This window comes from Leptonychotes weddellii, chromosome 1 (genome assembly GCF_054177405.1).
Source record: "Leptonychotes weddellii isolate Sample4059 chromosome 1, ASM5417740v2, whole genome shotgun sequence".
Taxonomy (NCBI): domain Eukaryota; kingdom Metazoa; phylum Chordata; class Mammalia; order Carnivora; family Phocidae; genus Leptonychotes; species Leptonychotes weddellii.
Window position 1 is genome coordinate 156,261,819 of NC_138369.1, and position 22,463 is coordinate 156,284,281.

Genomic DNA, 22,463 nt, shown 5'->3' on the forward strand with positions numbered 1-22,463 from the left:
GACTCCTTACTTTCTCTTTCTTCTGTCTTGTTGTTGGTGTATAGGAATGCCACTGATTTCTGTGCATTGATTTTATATCCTGCCACTTTACTGAATTCCTGTATGAGTTCTAGCAGTTTTGGGGTGGAGTCTTTTGGGTTTTCCACATAAAGTATCATATCATCTGCAAAGAGTGAGAGTTTGACTACTTCTTTGCTGATTTGGATGTCTTTTATTTCTTTTTGTTGCCTGATTGCTGTGGCTAGGACTTTTGAATAGCAGTGGTGATAGTGGACATCCCTGCCGTGTTCCTGATCTTAGGGGGAAAGTTCTCAGGTTTTCCCCATTGAGAATGATATTCTCTGTGTGTTTTTCATAGATGGCTTTTATGATATTGGGGTATGTACCCTCTATCCCTATACTCTGAAGAGTTTTGATCAAGAAAGGATTCTGTACTTTGTCAAATGCTTTTTCTGCATCTATTGAGAGGATCATATGGTTCTTGTTCTTTCTTTTATTAATGTATTGTATCATATTGATTGATTTGCAGATGTTGAACCAAACTTGCAGCCCAGGGATAAATCCCACTTGGTCGTGGTGAATAATCCTTTTAATGTACTGTTGGATCCTACTGGCTAGTATTTTGGTGAGAATTTTTGCATCCATGTTCATCAAGGATATTGGTCTGTAGTTCTCCTTTTTGATGGGGTCTTTGTCTGGTTTTGGGAACAAGGTAATCAGAAGCATATTTTAAATATATGAGAATATACAAAAGAAACTTAGGGAGCAGAATATATTAAAGAGCTATATAGAAAAGTACAACAAAATGTATCAAAGTGTTAGCTATATAGAAAAACAAAATAGTCTATTAGAACTTACTGAGATGAGAATTGTATGGCTATATATATATATATATATATATATGATATGCTGTCATAATCTCCACTATAGGAAATACCAAAATATTTCAACCAAAAGAAAATAAAGGTCAAAATACATTATCGTTGCAAAATTTGATAGTAAGATACATGAGATCTAAATAGATTGGAGCTGCATCCATCTCTCTATGTGCTTCTCTAGCTTCTTTTTTATCTCTATGCTAAACTCTTAGTTTACTAAATTCAAATAATGTAAATATTAGCCCAAGGCCATTGTTCACCTCCATAAAGCTAACTTCTATGGAAAAAAAATCAGAAATAAGAGAAAGAAAAGTCTAATTCGGTGCAATGCATTGAATTTTTAATGGGTGTGGTCTCATTTCTATTAGATACTCTGATTATCTTTAGGTAAAAATATATATTATTTTAAAGACTAGGTTCCAAAGGTGATAGGAATTACATCAGTATTTTTATACACAGCTATACAAAAGGAAAGAATAATAAAGCAAACTATCATTAACCGGAGTAAGTTAATTTTGAACAATTTGGGGTCATTAGTCATTCTATTGTTACCACACTGTGACTTTTGTTTCATAATAAATTGTCCCGTGGTACGCAGCTGCTTTGCCCTCTTAGCAATCCTTCCTTTGGATAGCTTTCTTTCAGAACCTCCTTTGGTTGACTAGAAGAACTAGCTATGCTCTGTGTTCCTTGTGCTTTGGATCCCCCCAGCAGCATCCTATGCTACATATTACCTGCCATAACTTTTATATCTAAAAATTTTACAGTATGGCCACATTGGTTCTTTTAACACTTATTTATTGGTTATTTATTCTGTACCTGACTCTTCATCTATGAAACGATAGAATACAGAGGAAATATTATCAGACACGGCATCAGAATAACTAGGTCTGCATCCTGTCCTGACCTTGTTGCAGTATTGGGTATTTTCAGTTATGTCATCTGAGTTTTAATATTCTTACATGTATAATGGAGGTAGTATCATCTTTCCTGAGTGTTTGAGGGGGCTAAGTGAGATAAGATATAAGAAAGTACTTAATGAAGTGCCTGAGACATACATTTGGAGCAAAATATATCTTGGTCAAAGTTTAACTAACTAAAGTCTTACAAAAATATTTTCTATAATTTTTCTGTTACCTACTTTTATGAAAAAGAAGTGAAAGGTATAGCAGAGACTGAATTACGGGTTATTGATATTCTTTCCAGGTCAGATTACAGTGTTTTCATATAACACACATGTACAGCTATTATGTCAATGGCCTTTACATGGGAAGTAATATAACAGTGACATTCCTAAACACTGAAAATTTCGAGATCATTTTCTTAACTATAATAGTTTGTTTTATGTCCCCATAACAAACAGCACCCACATCTTGGTAGTTTAAAACAACCACAGTTTATCTCACTGCACATAAAATTTGGAGATAACATTTAGATTTTTCCCCAATATTCAACAGAGTGCAGGAATTCCATTAGAATGCTCAATGTTCTAAGAATCAGAAAACCTCTGGATAATTCACTAAAACCACCCAAACTAAGACTTAATAAACTGAATAAAAAGAAAAATATAATAAAATTACATTACTTGGCTTTATAGTAAACAATATTTAAAATAGTCCAAGCAATATAAACATTATTGATTTTTTAGATATAATAATCAAATAAAACATCACTGAAGGCTTATTTCTGATCAAAACAAAATATTATTGTCTTCATCTTGCAAAGGGAAAAAAGTGAGAGTATGGAACACAAATTCCAAGGTGGAAGAGATGAGGAAGGGAAGTTGAAAAAAGAAGTATACTAAAACCTCATTATACAATGAAATCAAGACTATGTCTTTTTTTTTTAAGATTTTATTTATTTTTTTGACAGAGAGAGAGACAGCAAGAGAGGGAACAAAGGAAGGGGGAGTGGGAGAGGGAGAAGCAGGCTTCCCGCCGAGCAGAGAGCCTGATGTGGGGCTTCATCCCAGGACCCTGGAATCATGACCTGAGCTGAAGGCAGACGCTTAACAACTGAGCCACCCAGGCTCCCCAAGACTATGTCTGTTTTTAATGTAACAGGAAATTAAGCTGTAATTCAAAAGATAAAAATGGCAACAATGTGGAGAACAGGGAACCTTTGTACATTCTTGATGTGAGTGTAAATTGGTACAATCATTATGGAAATACATTAAAAATGATAATGAAATACCATAAAAACCAGTAATCCCACTTCTGGTTATATATCTGAAGTAAAGAAAATCAGTTTCTTAAAGAAGTATCTTATGTTAATTACAGCATTATTCATAGTAGCCAAGATAATGAAAACAAGGTATTGTGTGCGACATATGTATACACACACACACACACACACACACACACACACACACTGGAATATTATTCAGCCATAAAAAAGGGGAAATCTTCCCATTTGCAAGAGCAGAGATGAACTTGCTAAGGAGAATATTATGCTTAGTGAAATAAGCCAGACAGAGAAAGACACACATGTGGAATCTAAAAAAGTCAAACTCAACAAAGCAAAGAGTGGAATGGTAGTTGCCAGGAGCTGGGGTTGGGGGAAATGAGAGGATGTTGGTAAAAGTGTTCAATCTCCCAGCTATTAGATAAATATGTTTTGGCAACCTCATGAATAGCATAGTGACTATAAGTAATAATAATGTATCATAGACTTGAAAATTGCATAGGGAGTAGATCTTAAGTGCTTCCATTACAAAAACAAAAGTACTGTTGATGGGTGTGTTAATTAGCTTTATTGTGGCAGTCATACCGTAATATCTAAGTATCGAATCATGATATTGTAAACTTCAAATGTATACGATTTTTGTTGATCATGCTTCAACAAAGCTAGAAAAGAAGTGATGAAGAGGAGAACAAAAATTGAGCTCTAAGTATACTGGTAAGGACTGATGGAAGGGTAAAACATCACTTGAGCTACCAATTCTTCATCTAGCAAAGGAAGACTCCAAGAGGTCATGTCTTAATCTAGAATGGTAGTAGACCATTACTTCTAAGATATGTGAGTAAAGACAATACAAATAAATTGTTTCTTTTTTGAACAAACATTGAGAAATAATTTTTACTAATTGTTGGCATAGAGGACATATGTATAAGTAAAAGAATATTAGATGTGTATAAAGGAAATGTCATATTAACTATTATTTAAAATTATAAATTTTGTCAAACCCATGGGTGTCCCTATTAAGTTAAAAAAAGGATTTTATAAAAATAAAAAAATAATTTTAGCATTAAGAATAATAATAACATTTTATGTTCTTAAAGGTACTAATTAAAATTAACATTTTAAATAAATAAAGGCTGGGGTATCTAATTACATGTTTTTTTAAGTTATCTCAATTAAAAAAATCACTTCTGGATTTCAAAAATCTCAGACAAGTCAATCAACTTTCTTTTCTTAGTTAGATTGCTACACTAAAAATCACAACATTTTTCTCTGTGTGTGATTGTGGGAGTCATTGATCCTGTTTACCACTCATTTCTCATTCATTTGCACATGCTAGACTTGTGCTCACCTGTTTGAAGCTCCCATGTAGAGACGTTACTTGCAATGGCCACTAATATACAGCAGAAGTTATAAGCCACCTTCTGTAAAAGCTTGAGAACGGTTAGCGATGTCTCCTGCCCTTCCCACTTATGTCATGATTGTCAGATAAAGCCTGAGATGAAGTATCCATCCACTTGAATCCCTGAGAGATGACATGGAACACAGCTCCAGGTAACCCACGAAGGACATGTGCAGTGAGATAACCTGTGGTTGTTTTAAACTACCGAGATGTGGGCACTGTTTGTTATGGGGACATAAAACAAACTATTGTAGTTAAGAAAATGATCTCGAAATTTTCAGTGTTTGGGAATGTCACTGTTATATTACTTCCCATGTAAAGGCCATTGACATAATAGCTGTACATGTGTGTTATATGAAAACACTGTAATCTGACCTGGAAAGAATATCAATAACCCGTAATTCAGTCTCTGCTGTACCTTTCACTTCTTTTTCATAAAAGTAGGTAACAGAAAAATTATAGAAAATATTTTTGTAAGACTTTAGTTAGTTAAACTTTGACCAAGATATATTTTGCTATAAACTTATTTTAGTGAATTAAGATAATTTCTTGAGGTAAAGCAGATTTTTTGATGATATTTTGAGACACAGCTATATTTCATATATATGTTACTATTGATAAAAATGCATACTGAATTCAGAAATTAGACAGAACTTTAAGAATTGTTTCCAGGGAAATCATGTTATTCAACCCCCTCATTTTACAGATAAAGATAAAGAAAAACAATATGATTCTTCTAAAATCACTTAGAAAGTGTGTGGCAGAATTGAGGTTAGAAACCAGATCCCTTGACTTTTGGTTCAATTTTTTTCCATTACTGCTTCTAACATATGTTAGCCATTTTGCAGTCAAAGATTGTATGGTCCAGTGTAATATAAATTCATAAATTATTTTTCTAATTTGGGGAGTTTGATTAAGTCACTTCTAGTATATCAGTTATTTTCTTTTACTGCTTTTTTAAGAAGACAAGGGACATAGTTGCTTTAGAAGTTCTCATCAAGTAAAAGTATGAACTCAGACACATTAAAAAAAAAAAAAAGGCACCAGAAGTGTTTCCAGTTTTGCATAGCATCTAACGCAGGCAAAACTAGACTTCCTCGTACAAAGGGAAATGTCTTGCAAAGAAAAAGGCTTCCTGGAAATCAAATAACTCTTGCACAACAAGTTTGATGAGCTAAGTGCACATTAATCAGAAACATTTGAATTAAATTTCCCTTGAAATATACATAAAATGAAGAGGAACCATGGTTTGCAGATTATGTTTCAGGTTCCACTCAACTCAAACATTTTTCCAGCCTCGAATAACTCCAGTTTTTTTCACTCCTACTTGAGAGTTCATAAAAATGCTTAGTATACCACACAATAAAACTGGATTAATCAGAATCCCAGCATAAATATAATATAGATAATGACACAACTTAACCTAATGTTTCCTGTTCATATAGGGGTATTAAAGATGAAATTTCTAAAAGAGGTTTGTTATGTGATGTAGAAGAAATCGTAACTATTGAGAGACGAGAAACAACATCTCAAGGGTCACCATCAGCAGTTACTTTCATAATTTGATTTGCTAACTTTGATTACATTACATGGAACTCAGAGTTGGATGTGAGACACAATTTCTCAGATTTGAAATCTACACAACTAGTGTAATATTTTTGTGCTGTAGCTCTAATACCTGGGATGAATTCTCTTCCATCTTTTAGAGATATATAATAAACCATAAGTCCAACTTTATACTTAAGATATCATCTGTATATGTTAACTGGAATTTAAATAAAAAATTGAAATAAAAACCATTTGAAATGATGTTGTCATTACTTGCATTAGTAACAGTTACCCAGAATAGAAATTTTAATTTTTTTTCTAAAAAATGGCATGGAGTTTTAAAGAAATAATAAAAACAAACTTATGGTTTTAGTAAAAATACATTTCAGTTGAAAAGACCTATCGCCCATGGTGTCTTTCAGTTTGTGAGAAATGTTTCTTTGCATATTTCTCTTATTCTGTCATTACTGTAATACATCACCAGATACATTCCATGTGCCATTTACAGTAATCTGAAATTAAGCTTTTGCTGAAACAGACTATCAGTATAAAAGAATTTAACATATTCTGATAAGCATATGCCCTAGTTCATTTGTAATAACTCTAGTGGTGGTTGAATTATATTGCCAAGGGATTTAGATATGTAAATGTGCCTGCCTAAAGCTTTGCGAAATTTTATAAGAGCAGAAATTTGCCTTTGTATATCTATGCATATTAGTCACTGGGTTTTGTGACCTCATTTTCATATTTTCTAGGGATAGGCTTTTTAAAAAATTATATAAGTCTAATATACTAAAATCCTATATATGTATAACATATATATGCTGTTATATCTTCTGGAATATATATATGCATATATGCAGAATATATAAACATAATACACACACATATATATCCATATATACACACACACACACACAATTCTGGCAATTAAAATATTCAAGTGAAAAAGAAATTAGAACAGAGAATAAATGCCTGATTATTGCTATGAAAGAAACAAGGCCCATAGCTTACAGGAATGAAAGAATGAATGAATGAATGATTAAAGGCTTCTTAGTGAGGCATTAAAAACTGAATTCACTGGCTCTCCTGGAAAAATCTCTTAAGCAAAATATGGAAAATCAGACTGAGTCAGAGAATTTCTCTATTTGATTAGGAAGGCACTGGGGATATGGTGCTGGTATTTATGTACAAAAGAAATATGAAATTTGTATGGGACCTGAGGATACATATGCATGTTTTGGAGTCTTGTAATAATAAAGTCAACATTTATTTGATCTCTGTGTCTTTCTTCACTTACTTGAATTAAATCTGCTGGTTTTCATAATTTTCCTATACAAAATATTGCTTAGCTCTCAGAATACTATGTTGTAGCTATGTCCAAGTAATTTATGTTAAGTGATATATTTTAGCAAGAGGAACAAATGACCCATTAGCTTAAAATAAAGATCCTTGACCTTCTTTAAAACTCAGATATGTTCTTGAGAAATGAATCAGTCAAATTTGTTAAAAAAAAGTTTTGTCCATCTCGCTCTTCTTCTCTTTTCTATGCTATTTAGTTCCAGATAAATGAGTTCCTATGGGGAGCTAAAAAGGAATGTTCTTGCATTGCCTTGGTAAGAAGGAAACTCTTTATTCCAGAAGACTCGATGATTTCTGATTAAAAAAAAATGTTTGAAATTCCACTCAGGTTAAATATTTTATCCTTATTAAAATAGAAATCAACAGAGCCCTAGATGTGGGAAGGCTAACACATTATTTTCCTGCCCAAACGGATCTGGAAGCAGTCAGAAGAAAACTGAATATAGCTTTTCCTGCTAAATAAGACATTCTAAACTCGTCAATATTTAGCACCTTTGACACAGGGTGAGAAAGTTAGAAGAAGAAGAAGAAGAAGAAGAAGAAGAAGAAGAAGAAGAAGAAGAAGAAGGAGGAGGAGGAGGAGGAGGAGGAGGAGGAGGAGGAGGAGGAGGAGGAGGAAGAAGAAACAGTCCCATAAAGAGAATTAAAAGAAAGTTTTGGGAAAAGATTTAATATTTTTAATATAGGCATCTTTCTATTGTAGGAATGGTTTTACTTGTCGGTAGAGAGTGTGCCAAGTTAGAATGGGATTGCAGGGCCCCAAAAAGAATCCCGATATAGTCTCTGAGCATATTCTTCCCTCTCTGTTACATGCAATCACTAGAACTTGGTTTCTACAATTTAAGTTTTGATTTTTGACAGAACACAAATTCCCCTAGTTAGGTTATTTTAAGTAGGACCTTATCAATCACCTACTTCTTAATTTGGTTGCATCTAGTTCTAAACACTAACTTTCTCCTCTTGACACATTTGCAACACTTGTTCTCATTTTTTCTTTTCACTGCCAAAGTCATCACACTTTCTCACAACCTATAGTCAGTTGATATATTAAGGAACAATTTGAGCAAAATGCAGATTTTGTGTTTACTTATGCATGGTTTTGTCCGTGAGAAGCACTACTAGGTGAATGTGGAAAACTGCACCCAGGTGAGACTAGCCAGAGAACAATACACAATACGCACACCCACATGCACCTCAAACCCAGCAGAGACCTCCAACCGTTGTGTGTGTTAGTTGTGTATGTTATGAGCATACCCAGCCAGCCCCATGTGCTGTTATGACTTTCTGTCTGATTTCAGATAATCTTCCTTCTATCATTTCTCAATAACTCTTAGACTGCTTACAACCTTTCCTATGTCCACTCCATAAGCAAATCCCAGGTCTTTTTCAAGTTTAAGTGTAGTATTTATTGTAGTATATGTTATATATTATATGTTTCTTAACTGTTTACATATATTTATTGACATATTTATAATTATATTTTATATATTTCTGGACCATTTAATAGGTTTAAAACTGTGCTATAGTTTTTATTAGTTTCCCAAAGTTTTCTATTTCTTTTTTGTTTTGTTTTAATGTGTCATTGACAGTTTTTGAGTGCTACAATCCTAACCCCATTTTCTCTGTAAGTGCAATAGAACCAATTGTTCTGTTGTGCATAGTGTGGCAATGTTTAGGAATGCATGAATTGGATTATAGCAGAATGGGTTGTACTTTGTCTTTAGCTCTTTTTGACCTGATATTGGTGCCCACCATTCTACTGAAACTATCTCTAAGGTCACCAATGGTTTTGCCCATATTCTAAGTCTCCATAACCATTTAACATTATTTGATATTGCTGAGCACATCCCTCAGATTTTTTTAAACCAACATATTACTAAACATATATATTTTATGTGTATAGGCTTTTCTTAAATTCACAGGGGATAGAAAGATAAATAAGCATACCCTGTCTGATAAATGGGGATAAGGCAAGGGCTTGACAAGTCCCACTGCTGGTAGACTCTGTGGTATAAAGGGATATGGATGCTACATGCATCACACCTGCTTGTGGATACCAAGAAGATGTCACAAAAGATGCAGTATTTGAGATAATAACAATATCAGCTTACATAGAAATCTCATGTATTTCCTTATTTTTTTCGATATGAGACAAATTCCTTGAGAATAGAAATTTCTCATTATCATCCTTATAATATGTTTTTGAGTACATAATAGATTCCAAGGAGTCTACATAGCACTTAACACTTCTTAACTTATTATACCCTTGCCAGGACAGAGACTGTCTCAAAAATGTGTTTACTTAATGATAAAGGAATATATGACTTGTGGTATAGCTTGTATTGAAAGTCAAGCAAGAGAGAAAGCATTGAAAGAAATGAAATCAACAAGATTTTAGGCAATAAGTCTCCAGGTAAGTTCATACAATATCTAGAAGAGTGAAAGATAGAAGGCAGCCATGTTTTGAAATTTTCTCAGTAGTGAGTTAAAGAATCTGTACTTACCAGAGCTTTCTTTTCTTTACCATTCACTTTTTAACTCTCTACCAAACTGTCTGGTCTTAACCATAGTCTTTTAATAACTTGTCTTTTTTCCATGTTTGCAAAGATACAAAATGTCTTTTTTCCCCATATCTATTTGTCCAATTCCCACTTAGATTCCAAAGTCCAGCTCAAATGCATTTTCAGTAAAATTTTCACTGATCACCCCACTTGGAACTGATCTTTCTCTAAATACAAGTTTCTTTTAGCTTTATAAAATATGAAATATACTTATTTACAATTATAACAGACACAAATAAATATTTATTGTGTGACTAATAAAGCAAACATTTGTTCTAAAGCAAAAACGGAACTTTATATACTGGCTAGAAATTTACTTAATAAAGGTAGACTCACAAACATTTTATATCTGTATTTATTTCCATACACATTTAATATATTTGCTATCAGAAGAGTTTTCAACTTCCTTATAGAAAAATATAAACCATAATCTGAATTTAAAGATCTCAAAGAAATTTTATTTGTATCTCTATTGCAAATGAAAAGTCAATTTATATTACAGGTAGCTTTGTTCTTGCTGCAAAACTTTTTTTTTTTTTCAGAAATATGTATCCAAAATTCCATGTTCAAATAACTGGTTGACCAAGTTGAAAATCCTAAGGTGGCTGAGTTTACCTGAGTCTAAGCAGTCCTTAAACTAAGGCAGGGAGTAGCAGTGCTCAGAATAAAAGATAAAATTATTATAGGGAATTTTATAAATCATACATTAGAATACATGATTCAGGATTTAGAGCACTCAGAACCACTTCATATGTTAAGAAATCTGGAATATATCCTATATCCAATGGGAAAAAATAAACTATTTTAAGAAAGTCAATAAATAGATTTATATTTTTAAAATACCATTCTTTTTTTTTTAAAGATTTTTTTATTTATTTACTTGAGAGAGAGAGAGAGAGAGCAGGAGCGGGGGCGGGGGAGAGAGAGAGAAGCAGGCTTCCTGCTGAGTAGTGCTCCATCCCAGGACCCTGGGATCAGGACCGGAGCCAAGGCAAATGTTTAACCAACTGAGCCACCCAGACACTCCTAAAAATACCATTCGGATCATAATGTGGAAGGAGAAACCACTGTCAAGGAAGAAAATACAAGGTTATTTTTATACTTCTTCCAATGATAGTGATAGTGGGATGGAAAAGAATGGATGAGTTTTTATTTATCTTTTATTATTTTTAAGATTTTATTTATTTATTTATTTGAGAGAGCGAGAATGAGAGAGAGAGAGAGCACATGAGAGGGGGGAGGGTCAGAGGGAGAAGCAGACTCCCTGCTGAGCAGGGAGCCCGATGCGAGACTCGATCCCGGGACTCCAGGATTATGACCTGAGCCAAAGGCAGTTGCTTAACCAACTGAGCCACCCAGGTGCCCCAAGAATGGATGAGTTTTTAAAAATGTTATTCCAATCTAGAATTACAAGACTTTGAATAATACATTATATGTTAATAAAAAAAAGACATTGAAACACTGAAGATACATGAACAATGAAGGACAAAAGGAAATAAAGGATAAAACTTAGCCTTCCTATTTGGGCAACTGGGTGGGAAGTGGTTTTGTTTACTGATTTAGAAATAACAAGGGGGAGGACACATCAGGAAGGGAAAAAGATGTGGGTGGTGTAATATTGTGATTTATAATAAGAAATATATATTTGGTCTTTGTCCCATTTCTGGCACAGAGCTTCCCAAATACTTGGAATTTCCTAAGTGATGAAAACAACAGAGGTGTCTCTTGTTATGTTAACTGTGCCTTTTGGAAAGCCCTTAGGTAACCTAAGGATGAGGGCTGGTTGCTAGGAGAACCAACTTTGTGATTAGAGGATTAGAAATTTTAGATCCATCCCCTGATCTCCAGGGAAAAAAGAGGAATTGGAAATGGTGTTCAATCACTAAATGGCCAATGATTGAATCAATCATGCCTATGTAGTGAAGCCTACTTAAAAACCCAGGAGGAAGGAGTTCAGAGGGCTTTGGTGTTGGTGAACACCTGGAGATGCAGGGAGGATGGCATACCTGGAGAGAGCATGGAAGCTCCACGCCCTTTCCCCATATCTTGTCCTCTCCATCTTTTCCATGTAGCTGTTCCTGATTTATTTCCTTTTATAATAAACATGTGATGTAGTAAGTAAAATGTTTTTCTGTGGTCTGAGCTGCTCTAGAAAATTAATTGAACTGGAGGATGAGATCCTGGGAATCTCTAATTCATAGCCCATCAGTCATTCAAAGGTAGAGGTAACAACCTAGACTTGGTGATTGGCATCCTGAGTTTGAGGGGATCCTTAGAACCTCCAATCTGTAACCAGTCAGTCAGAAGCACAGGTAACTACCTGGGCTTGTAACTGATAGATGAAATCGGGGGAGAGGCAGTTCTGTAGGGCCGATCTCTTAAACCGTGGAATCTGATGCTATCTCTGAGTAGATAGGGTCTGAACTGAGTTAAATTCTCAGACACTGAGCTGATGTCCCACAATTGCTTGGTGCTATAGGGGAACTCTCTGCCCCCACCCACATTGGAATTGGGTCCAGGAACCTAAAAGGCAGCAGCTTGGGAAGATTTGAGTTTCAAGTGCCTATAACATCCAATTGAATACATCCTAAAGGCTATTGGAAATAAGAGACAGGAACTCAAGATAGAGGTCCCGGAGATAAAGAGTTGAAAACTATCTGGTCATATGGATAGTGTAAGCAATATTCCTGGGTGTGATTATATCATTTACTTCCAGAGAAATAGTCAGAAGAAGGCTGACAGTGAGCTAATTACATAATAATGAAATTGCACACTTAAAGAGTGAGGAGTTCTACAACTTTAATTATTCTTTTTTAAAAGATTTTATTTATTAGAGAGAGAGAGAGGGAGTGCAGGAGGGAGAGAGAGAAAATCTGAAGCAGACTCCGAGCTGACCCCAGAGCCCGACATGGGGCTCGGTCCCAGGAATGCAAGATCATGATCTGAGGCGAAACCAAGAGTAAGTCACTCAATGAACTGAGCCATCCAGGTGCCCCAACTTTAAATATTCTTAACATAGTTGAAGGAAAACAAGAAAAAAACTTTGGCTAAAGCAAAACACTCCAGCATCTAAGAGATTATTACATTCAGGACAGTGCTTCTGAGAGAACCTGGGGTGTGTTGAAATTTGTTCACTTATCCCGACAACATTTGAGGAAGGCAAAATTATGTCGAGGACAGATTTAAAGGGAAAAGAACATAACTGATGATTCAGTCGGGGAGGACATACTTTTTTCATTTTGATCTGCACTGTTGAAGGTGAGAGGTATGTGTTTGTATGTGATGTGAGTACACACATGGACACACACAGGCACATATATAAACATATACATACATGTATATACATACATCGACATGTGTGTGTTTGTATATTACATGCATATGTGTCTTCTGTCAGTTGTAGAAACAGTAGGCAGGACAATTTCCTTCTTCCCCATTGGTTGCCCCCAAAAACATTGCTCGCCCCCAAAAACATTGCTCAGCAGAAACACATCTCCCAAACCAACTGCTCTGATTCACTTTACACTGAATGTATTTCTGGCAACATTAAATAAATGATAATCATAATAAATTAGCTTTTGTTCAGTTTATTTGGCCCCAAAATAATTTTTGAAACCCTTAAGCACAATTACTATGCTAAACATTGTACTCTTTATATTATAGCTTAATACATTCTTGGCTTTTTATTCATTTGTCATTTTCTAGTTGTCATATAAGTTCTAGGAGTATTAGAAATGTGTAACAGCATGTATAGTATATATTAAAAAAAAACTATTCTCCCAGATATAAGCTTTTTGATGAAATGTTTTGTTTAAAATGTGTAAAATTGAGTCTAATGCCAATGATACCAAATGTTCACAATATCGGAAGATGTAGGAGTTGAAGATTTCATTGTTTTACTAAATAAATCACTTATAAATCAAAAGTATTTTCCCCACTTCTTGTATTTACTTACTTTACTTATACATTTTAAGATCTCTATAGAAAGAATTCTAGTGAATCTAGAAATCCTCATAGAATGAATGATGTACTTGTATTTATGGAACAAACCATCACTTTATTTGTTGTGATTATTACTTTTTCTTTAACCTACTTAGATCATGTAGTTACAACTCCAATAGCTAAGTTTTAAAGTTTAACACAGCATTAAATGTGAAAAAAATGAAGGCACTCATTGTCAAAAGATTAATGGTTATGATTTATGAGTCATTGGCAAAACTACAAAACCTCAACAATCATGTATTTCTGGCAGTGTCTTAGTAACTGTAAACATGAATAAAATCAAGAGATTTAGTAGAAAAAATAGAGTGTGTAAATAAATACATGCAGTTATCCCCTATAATGAATAATTGAAAATCACCAAACATATCTTATTGTCTTTATGCTTACCTTATTGTTTTTATGCTTACCATTACCAATTGAATTTCTAAATGTTGCTATTCTTATAATTGAGTTCAATTTTAACAGCAATACAATATTTACTGAACACTGTACTGAACACTTGAAAAAAAAGAAATTGTAACATGCAAATTTTGTATATCTTTAATTATTATTAATACTTATATTCACTTTTGATAATTTGACCTTGAGACAAAAAGCAAAGCAGAGAGAGAAAGAGTGCAAGAAAGAGGACCTGCTTCCTTATTTATAAGTATGCTCAACTGAATACTTACATAACCTTTTAGTAATAATATAACCTGTTTCTCATTATTAAGAATTTCATCCATTGCTCCCATAGGTTTGGACAGTATGCTTAGTTTGGTAATAGAAAGCGTTCTCCCTTTTTCCTACCAGAGATCTTCAAATGATTAGCTAATAATAGTCACACAATGATTTCCAGATGTTGCTTACAATACAAGGAGTGTTCACTTATCTTCCACACAGGATGGTGTGGGAATTGAGATTCTTTCATTGCTGTAAAATAAAGATCACAGTTGAAATATTTCCCACCCAGGATCTGAAATTCTTAATAAGAAGAAAGACTTCTCCTAATGCAAGCTTGTTGACTGATGGAAGAGGTCTTGGAATTAGCTGCTTTAAAGCTGAATTCTTGATAGGCTAAAAGAGGTATTGGGTTGCTTAACAAACACCTTAGGGGAACAACAAAGAAATATTTAACACTGTTTTGGTTTTCTCTCTAAAGAGTGGATTTTCTTTCCAATTCAAAGGCAGTGGGAGTTAGTATAAAGAACTACCTTAGAAGGAGGTAGAAGACCCAGTTTCAAACTTCAGAAACTGAATCTCTGCAATCCCTTCCAGCTACAAAATATGGTCAGTCCATATTTTTTTTTAAGATTTTATTTATTTATTTGACAGAGAGAGAGAGCGCGAGAGCAGGTACACAAGCAGGGCGAGTGGGAGAGGGAGAAGCAGGCTTCCTGCTGAGCAGGGAACCCGATGTGGGGCTTGATCCCAGGGTCCTGAGCCGAAGGCAGACGTCTAACAATTGAGCCACGCAGGCGCCCCTCTATATTTTTTTTAATAATTAGTGTAACCCATCCCAAAGGGACTTCGAAAATTATGTGATTTAAATTACTAAGGTTTAATTGTAGTGATAGTCAAACCTAAATATTCAAGCCATTCAGAATTCTTTACCACTTTGAGTAATTGTCAAGACAAATGACCTCTTCATTAAGTATCTTGAGTTCTAGCTTTCAAACACTGTTGATGTTGTGGTTGCTTTAAGAAAAGAAACTCAAGCAGATAAGCAGACATTTTTCATTTCTTTCCTTAGAAAATTTAGAAGAGAAAATAAGAAAAGACTGCTTAAAATCAAATGCACTTTGTCTTTTAGAAATGTCTGAGCTCACTGAAGATTTCATGCTGGACAGCTCAGACTGGGAGGGGTAACTGCAATGTGCTGGGTGTCCTAGAAAAGGAAGGAAAAAGATGAGGGTTAAAGGTCTGCTTTGGGAATCCCAAGGAGGTAGAAAGACCTGAAGGGAGACAACAAGATCTATAGAGGCTAGATACTAAGCCCAGGGTATCTCAATCTCAACCAAGATTCTCATGACCCCAGCAAGAGCCTGTAAGTTCAGAGCCAAAGAACCAAGCACTTCCAACGTAAGAATTTTCATCACCAGTCCCTAATAACCCAAGGCTAGAGAGATCCCTCCATTGCTTGGCATTTAGCAAAATACTGGGACACCTGCACAATGCTGATTATGTGTGTGTTTGTGTGTGTGTGTATTCAATGTTTTAATAGACTTAATTTTTTAAGAAAAGTTTTAGGTTCACAGTAAAATTAAGCATAATATACACAGATTTCCCATATATCCCTTGCTTCCCACACATCCATAGCTTCCCTCATTATCAACACCTCCCACCAGTATGTACCTTTGTAATGATTGAGGGACCTATATTGGCACACCATTATCATCTGAAGTCCATCATTATCACCCAGAACATTCACTCTTAGTGTATATTCTGTAGATTTGGACATATGTATAATGACACGTATCCACAATTATAATATATAGGGTTGTTTCGCTGCCCTAAACATCCTCTGTGCTCCTCCTATCTGTCCCTCCTTCTTTCTAAACCCTGACAACCACTGATCTTTTTACTGTCTCCATAGTTTTTGCTTTCCCAGAATGTCATATAGTTAGAATCATACATTATGTAGTCTTTTCAGATTGTTTTTCTCACTTAGTAATATGTTTTTAAATTTCCGCCATGTCTTTTCATGGCTTGATAGCTCATTTCTTTTTGGGGCTAAATAATATTCCAGTGCCTGGATATACCAGAATTTACCCATTCACTTACTGAAGAACATCTTGGTTAATTCCAAAGTTTGTCAATTATGAATAAAACTGCTATAAACATGGGTGTGCAGGTTTTTGTGTGAACATAAGTTTTCAGTTATTTTGTGTAAATACCAAAGAGCACAATTGCTGGATCATATGGTAAAAACATGCTTCATTTTGGGGAGCCTAGGTGGCTCAATCTGTTAAGGGTCTGCCTTCAGCTCAGGTAGTGATCCTGGGGTCCTGGGATCGAGCCCCACATTGGGCTTCCAGTTCAGTGGAGAGTCTGCTTCTCACCCCTGCTCATGCTCTCTCATATGCTCTGTTTCTTAAATAAATAAATAAAATCTTTTAAAAAATAAAAAATAAATAACAAAAAAATAAAAATAGGGGCACCTGGGTGGCTCAGTTGTTAAGCGTCTGCCTTCGGCTCAGGTCGTGGTCCCAGGGTCCTGGGATCGAGCCCCGCATCGGGCTCCCTGCTCAGCGGGAAGCCTGCTTCTCCCTCTTCCACGCCCCCTGTTTGTGTTCCCTCTCTCGCTGTGTCTCTCTCTGTCAAATAAATAAAAAATCTTTAAAAAAAATAAAAATAAAAAAATAAAAATATATTTCATTTTGTCAGAAACTGCCAAACTATCTTCCAAAGTGGCTGTACCATTTTGCACTTCCACCAGCAGTGAATGAGAGTTCCTGTTGTTCCACATCTTCACCAGCATTTGGTTTTGTGAGTGTATTTTGGCCAGTCTAATAGGTATCTCATTGTTCTAATTTGCATTTTCTGATGACATATGATGTGGAACATCTTTTCATATGCTTATTTGTCAAGTGTATATCTTTGTTGAGATGTCTGTTAAGGCCTTTAGACCATTTTTAAAAAAATTAACACATTTATTGAGATGTAATTTGCATATCATAAAATCACCAGTTTAAAGTTAAGTAGTTTTTAATATGTTCACAGAATTGTGCAACTATTACCACAATCTAATTTAGAGTATTTTTATCGCTCAAAACAAATAAACAAAAAACAAAGCAAAATAACTAACCCTGTATCTATTAGTAGGCATTCCAATTCATAATTCTAGCCCATAGCAACCACTAATCTACTTTCTGTCCTTATAGATTTGCCTATTTTGGGCATTTCATATAAATGAAATATAAATGGTCCATATAAGTGGACTCATACAATATGTAGTTTGTTATGATTGGCTTCTTTCACTTAGCATAATATTTTCAAGATTCATCGGTGTTATAGCATCTATCAGTAGTTCATTCCTTATTATGGTCAAATAATGTTCCATTATGTGGATATACCACATTTAGTCTATTCATTCATCTTCTGATGGACATTTGGGTTGTTTCTACTTTGTGGCTGTCACGAATAACGATATTATGAGCATCCACATATTAATTTTTGTATAGATATATTTTTAGTATTTTTGAGTATTTACCTAGGAGTGAAATTGCTGTTATGTGATAACCCTGTTTAACATTTTGAGGAACTGCCAAAAAGTTTTCCAAGTAACTGCACCATTTTACATGATCCCTGGCAATGTGGGAGAGTTCCACTTCTCCACAACTCATTACCACTTGCTATTATCTTTTTGATCACAGCCATACTACTGGGTGTGAACTGATATCTCACTGTGATTTTGACTTGCGTTGACTATCAAAAAGATGTTGGGCATTTTTTCATGTGCTTATTGATCATTGGTATATCTTCTTTGGGAAAATATCTATTCAGATCCTTTGCCATTTTTTAAAATGAGCTTTATTTTTTAAAGTAGTTTCAGGTTCATAGCAATATTGAGCAGTTGTACAGAAATTTGTCAAATAAGGTTGGGTTGTTTTATTTTCTTACTGTTGGGTTTTAAGAGTTCTTAGTATATTTTGGATAATAGTCTTTTATCAGATATGTCTTTTGTAAATATTTTTCTGAGTCTGTGGCTTGTCTTTTTGTCCTGTTGATAATGTCTCCTTTATAGAGCAGAAGATTTTAATTAATAAAGTCCACCTTACAATTCTTTCTTCATTAATCATTACTTTGGAGTTGTATCACCACACCCAAGGTTATCTAGGTTTTTCTCCTATGTTATTTTCTAGGTGTTTTATAGTTTTGCATTTTAAATTTAGGTCTGTGGTCCATTTTGAGTTAATTTTTGTGAAAGGTATAAGGTCTGTGTCTAGATTCATTTTTACCAAGACTTTTCAATTTGGAAAGATCCTCTGTTTAAAACCCAAACTGCAACATAGTCTGGCATTCAAAACAATACTTATCATAAACACAAAATAATAAACTAAAAAATTAGCTGTATGATTAATTTGTTTCTTAATTTGTATCAATGATATAAAAATGTATTTCTTCTATGTATAGTATAGCACCAGAGTAGTACATATAGCATAAATGTTTTATTTCTAAAATATACAGATACTTCCTAGACTTCCTAGACAGTTTATCTTCACTTTCCCTTTTTTACAGAAGTTCACTCTTCATCTCACATAATTTGCTGCTTTTGTTGACCTTGTCAATTTATTTTCAAATACTGTTTTAACTAGCTTTTGTGTGTGCCTATGTGTGTGTGTTTCTCTCTATATAAATGTACTTGAATTGCTTATAGGTTAATCCCTGCTTTATAACTTCAATTCTTGACATTTCATTTCTGAATTAGTTACTGTCATTTCGCTTGACCTTTTCAATCTTAGTGGTGTCCTTCCTATAAATACAGCAACAAGAATTAAACACAGTAGTCAGAATGTGGTCTTATTGCAAAATTAAATACTGATAGGGTGACGATAGTCATTTGCCCTTTGAAATAAGTACGTTGAGGATATTTTTATTCTTAAGTTTGACTTGTTTCTTTCCATTTTCTAGATTCCTGGAAATAACAAATTCCTTTTTAAAGTAAAAACATATAGAAAGTAATTAAAATATTATGAATGGAAATGAGGAAACCTTACAAATATTTTACTTATTATAAAAATAAAATGATCTTAGGGATAGGTTATATTTAATATATTAAACAGTTGTAAATATTAATCTGTGATCTTATAATTATAATAAATTATATTATTAATTCATAGTCAAAAAGGAATAAAGAACTTATGTTCCTTTTTAAAAACTCCCTGCTCCATTGAGCTTACACCATGATGCTGCATCACCCTCTCTTCTCCTCATTCTTCTCTTATACCAACATCTTGTTCATCCTACTAAAACCAGTGAAGGCTTTAACTCTTTGATCATGCTCCTTGTCCATACCCACTTCTTCCATCATTCTAGATAATTTCAACAACTACCATGAAAATCCATCTGTCATCTTTGCCTCTTCATTACTTGACCTCCTTATTCCAATTATGGCTTACTTCACTCTTTCTAATACACCCACTTCTTCACCCACACTTTACATTACTAGAGACTCCACTACCCCTAAAATAATTAACTCAAACATTCCACTCTCTGCTGAAATCTCTCTAAGATTTGTTTGCTATAGATTCCAGTACGATGGTTCTTGAAACTTATTAAGACTCGTTCATTGACCTTTTGCATTCTTTCAACCAATTTGTCACCTCCTCTCAACACCTCTCTTTTTCAAGGTTGGATGCCATAATTTATCAATGTAATTATTTCCATACAATATTTTAAATTTGTCTGACTCCTTGACTTCTGTTGCTCCAACTTGGGAAATAGCCTCTTTGGAGTACAACTGATTTCTGAAGAAAGTCATATAACCAGGTGGACTGGTATCACTATGAATTCCTGATCCATATTCTCAAAGCAGTGATCCTTCCGGTATGTCTATTCTCTAATAAATTTACTTTCCCACCTTCTACAGTGATGAACTCCTATGTTTTTACTGTCTAATCCTCCACACTTCAATCTTGGCTATGGCTTTACCTATACTTCATTGAGAAAACAGGACACTTATATTCAAACAATCCATCCATAAAATTACCTCTATTTACTCAGATCTTCTCTTTATTACCTTTTGTTGAAATAGAAGAAATATCCTTTCTTCTTGCAAAACCTAACCCCTCATATGTCTTCTTGCTCTTAGAACACAGTTAGAAGGGAGTTCACCAGGAGTTTCTCATGTTTCTGCACAATGCAAATAGAAACACTGACATCATGTATTCTGGACTATCTTTTCAAGATCATTTGTATAGTGAACATCCTTGGGAGATAAAATGGTGTTTCCCACTGGGTCAGAGGGCAAATGTGTTGCCATCCTGTATAATAAAGGTAATGTTTTCCACCATGACAAAGATTGGGAAGGCTTGCTTTCAGTCTATTATAAAAGATTTAGGTTTCCTAACCTAAGGTTTTCTCAGCGATAAAGAAAACCATTGCCTTCAGCATCAGTCTGGGATAGTTTGCTTCACCTTCATAAAACTTGGGAGGCAAGAGAAATTGGCACAAGCTGGAAACTTAAGATTGTTGTTCCATGAGTCATAAAGGTTTTTCTGTGGTGTGTGTGTGTGTGTGTGTGTTTCTAGTCCAGTAGTCTATGTATTCTCCAGCATTGACAAAATTGTGGCAGGTTACCATGCTGGCTTGCAACCAAGATAAAAATCTCAGCCCTCTACTGTTCTTGGTAAGTCTTTGTTATACTTTTGTCACCCTCTTGCAAATTTTAACTTTCTTCTCTATGAGATCATTCCCATAAGTATTCAGCATGATCTAGAATCATCTTTAAAATAATTCAAGCAAACCTAAAATCTTTCTTGACACCAAATTTTCTTCCAGCTGTTTCCCTAGCTCAGGTTCTTGTCAAAGATAAACTTTCTCTGTATCCACTTCTCAACTTCAATGCAATTTTCTATTCACAACCGTCTAGCTTCTAACCACACTTCCTCTCAGGAAACGTCCTTGGAAGACCAAGGACTTCCATATTGTCTAAATATGAGGCAAACCTTTCAGCCTTATGTTCCTCAATTCCTTTTTAGCACTGAACTTAGTTTTTTAAAGTCCTTCTTTAAAATATATTTCTTTGCTTTCACGATGTCATGTTTTTCTGGCTTCCCTTGTGTTACCACTGGTGCTTATTTGGTGGCATCAGTACTAGGTTCTCCCTTCAACACATCATCCACATGTCACACTTTTTTTTAGGGTTAGGACTCAGGTCCTTTCTTTTCTCACCCAGATTACCTTTTTCCAGTCACATATCTAATTAACATATCCATGTTGAGGAATCTTAATGTCTCCCTTGAATTCCACACTAGTATTTTACAAATCTCCTCATATGAATGACTCACATGCATCACAAAATTAATATGACCTAGTCAACCACTACATCATAACCATCTCATCACTATTTTTCACATTTTAGTAGCTGACATTGACCCAGTTTTCAACTCAGATGTTTGGGATTTTACTTTCTGCCTCTATTTGCCTATCCTTATGTGATGCATTACAAAAGTGTCGTCAGTTTTACCTGAGAAGTACATTACGATCTGTCTACTACTATGTCTCTTCGTTTCACAAACCTAGTCTATGCCGCTGTATCTCTATCTGCTGAACTTGGTAACAATTTTCTGCCTACTAATTGGATTTCTCTCTTCTTCCAGCCATCATCCCTTCGATCATGCAAGTATCACAATGATCTTTAAAACACAGAAGTCAAGTCATGTAATGTGCCTTCTTAAAAAAATAAGTCAAACAGAGAAAGACATGTATCATATGATCTCATTGATATGAGGAATTCTTAATTGCAGGAAACAAACTGAGTGTTGTTGGAGTGGGGGGTGGGGTGGGAGGGATGGGGTGACTGGGTGATAGACACTGGGGAGGGTC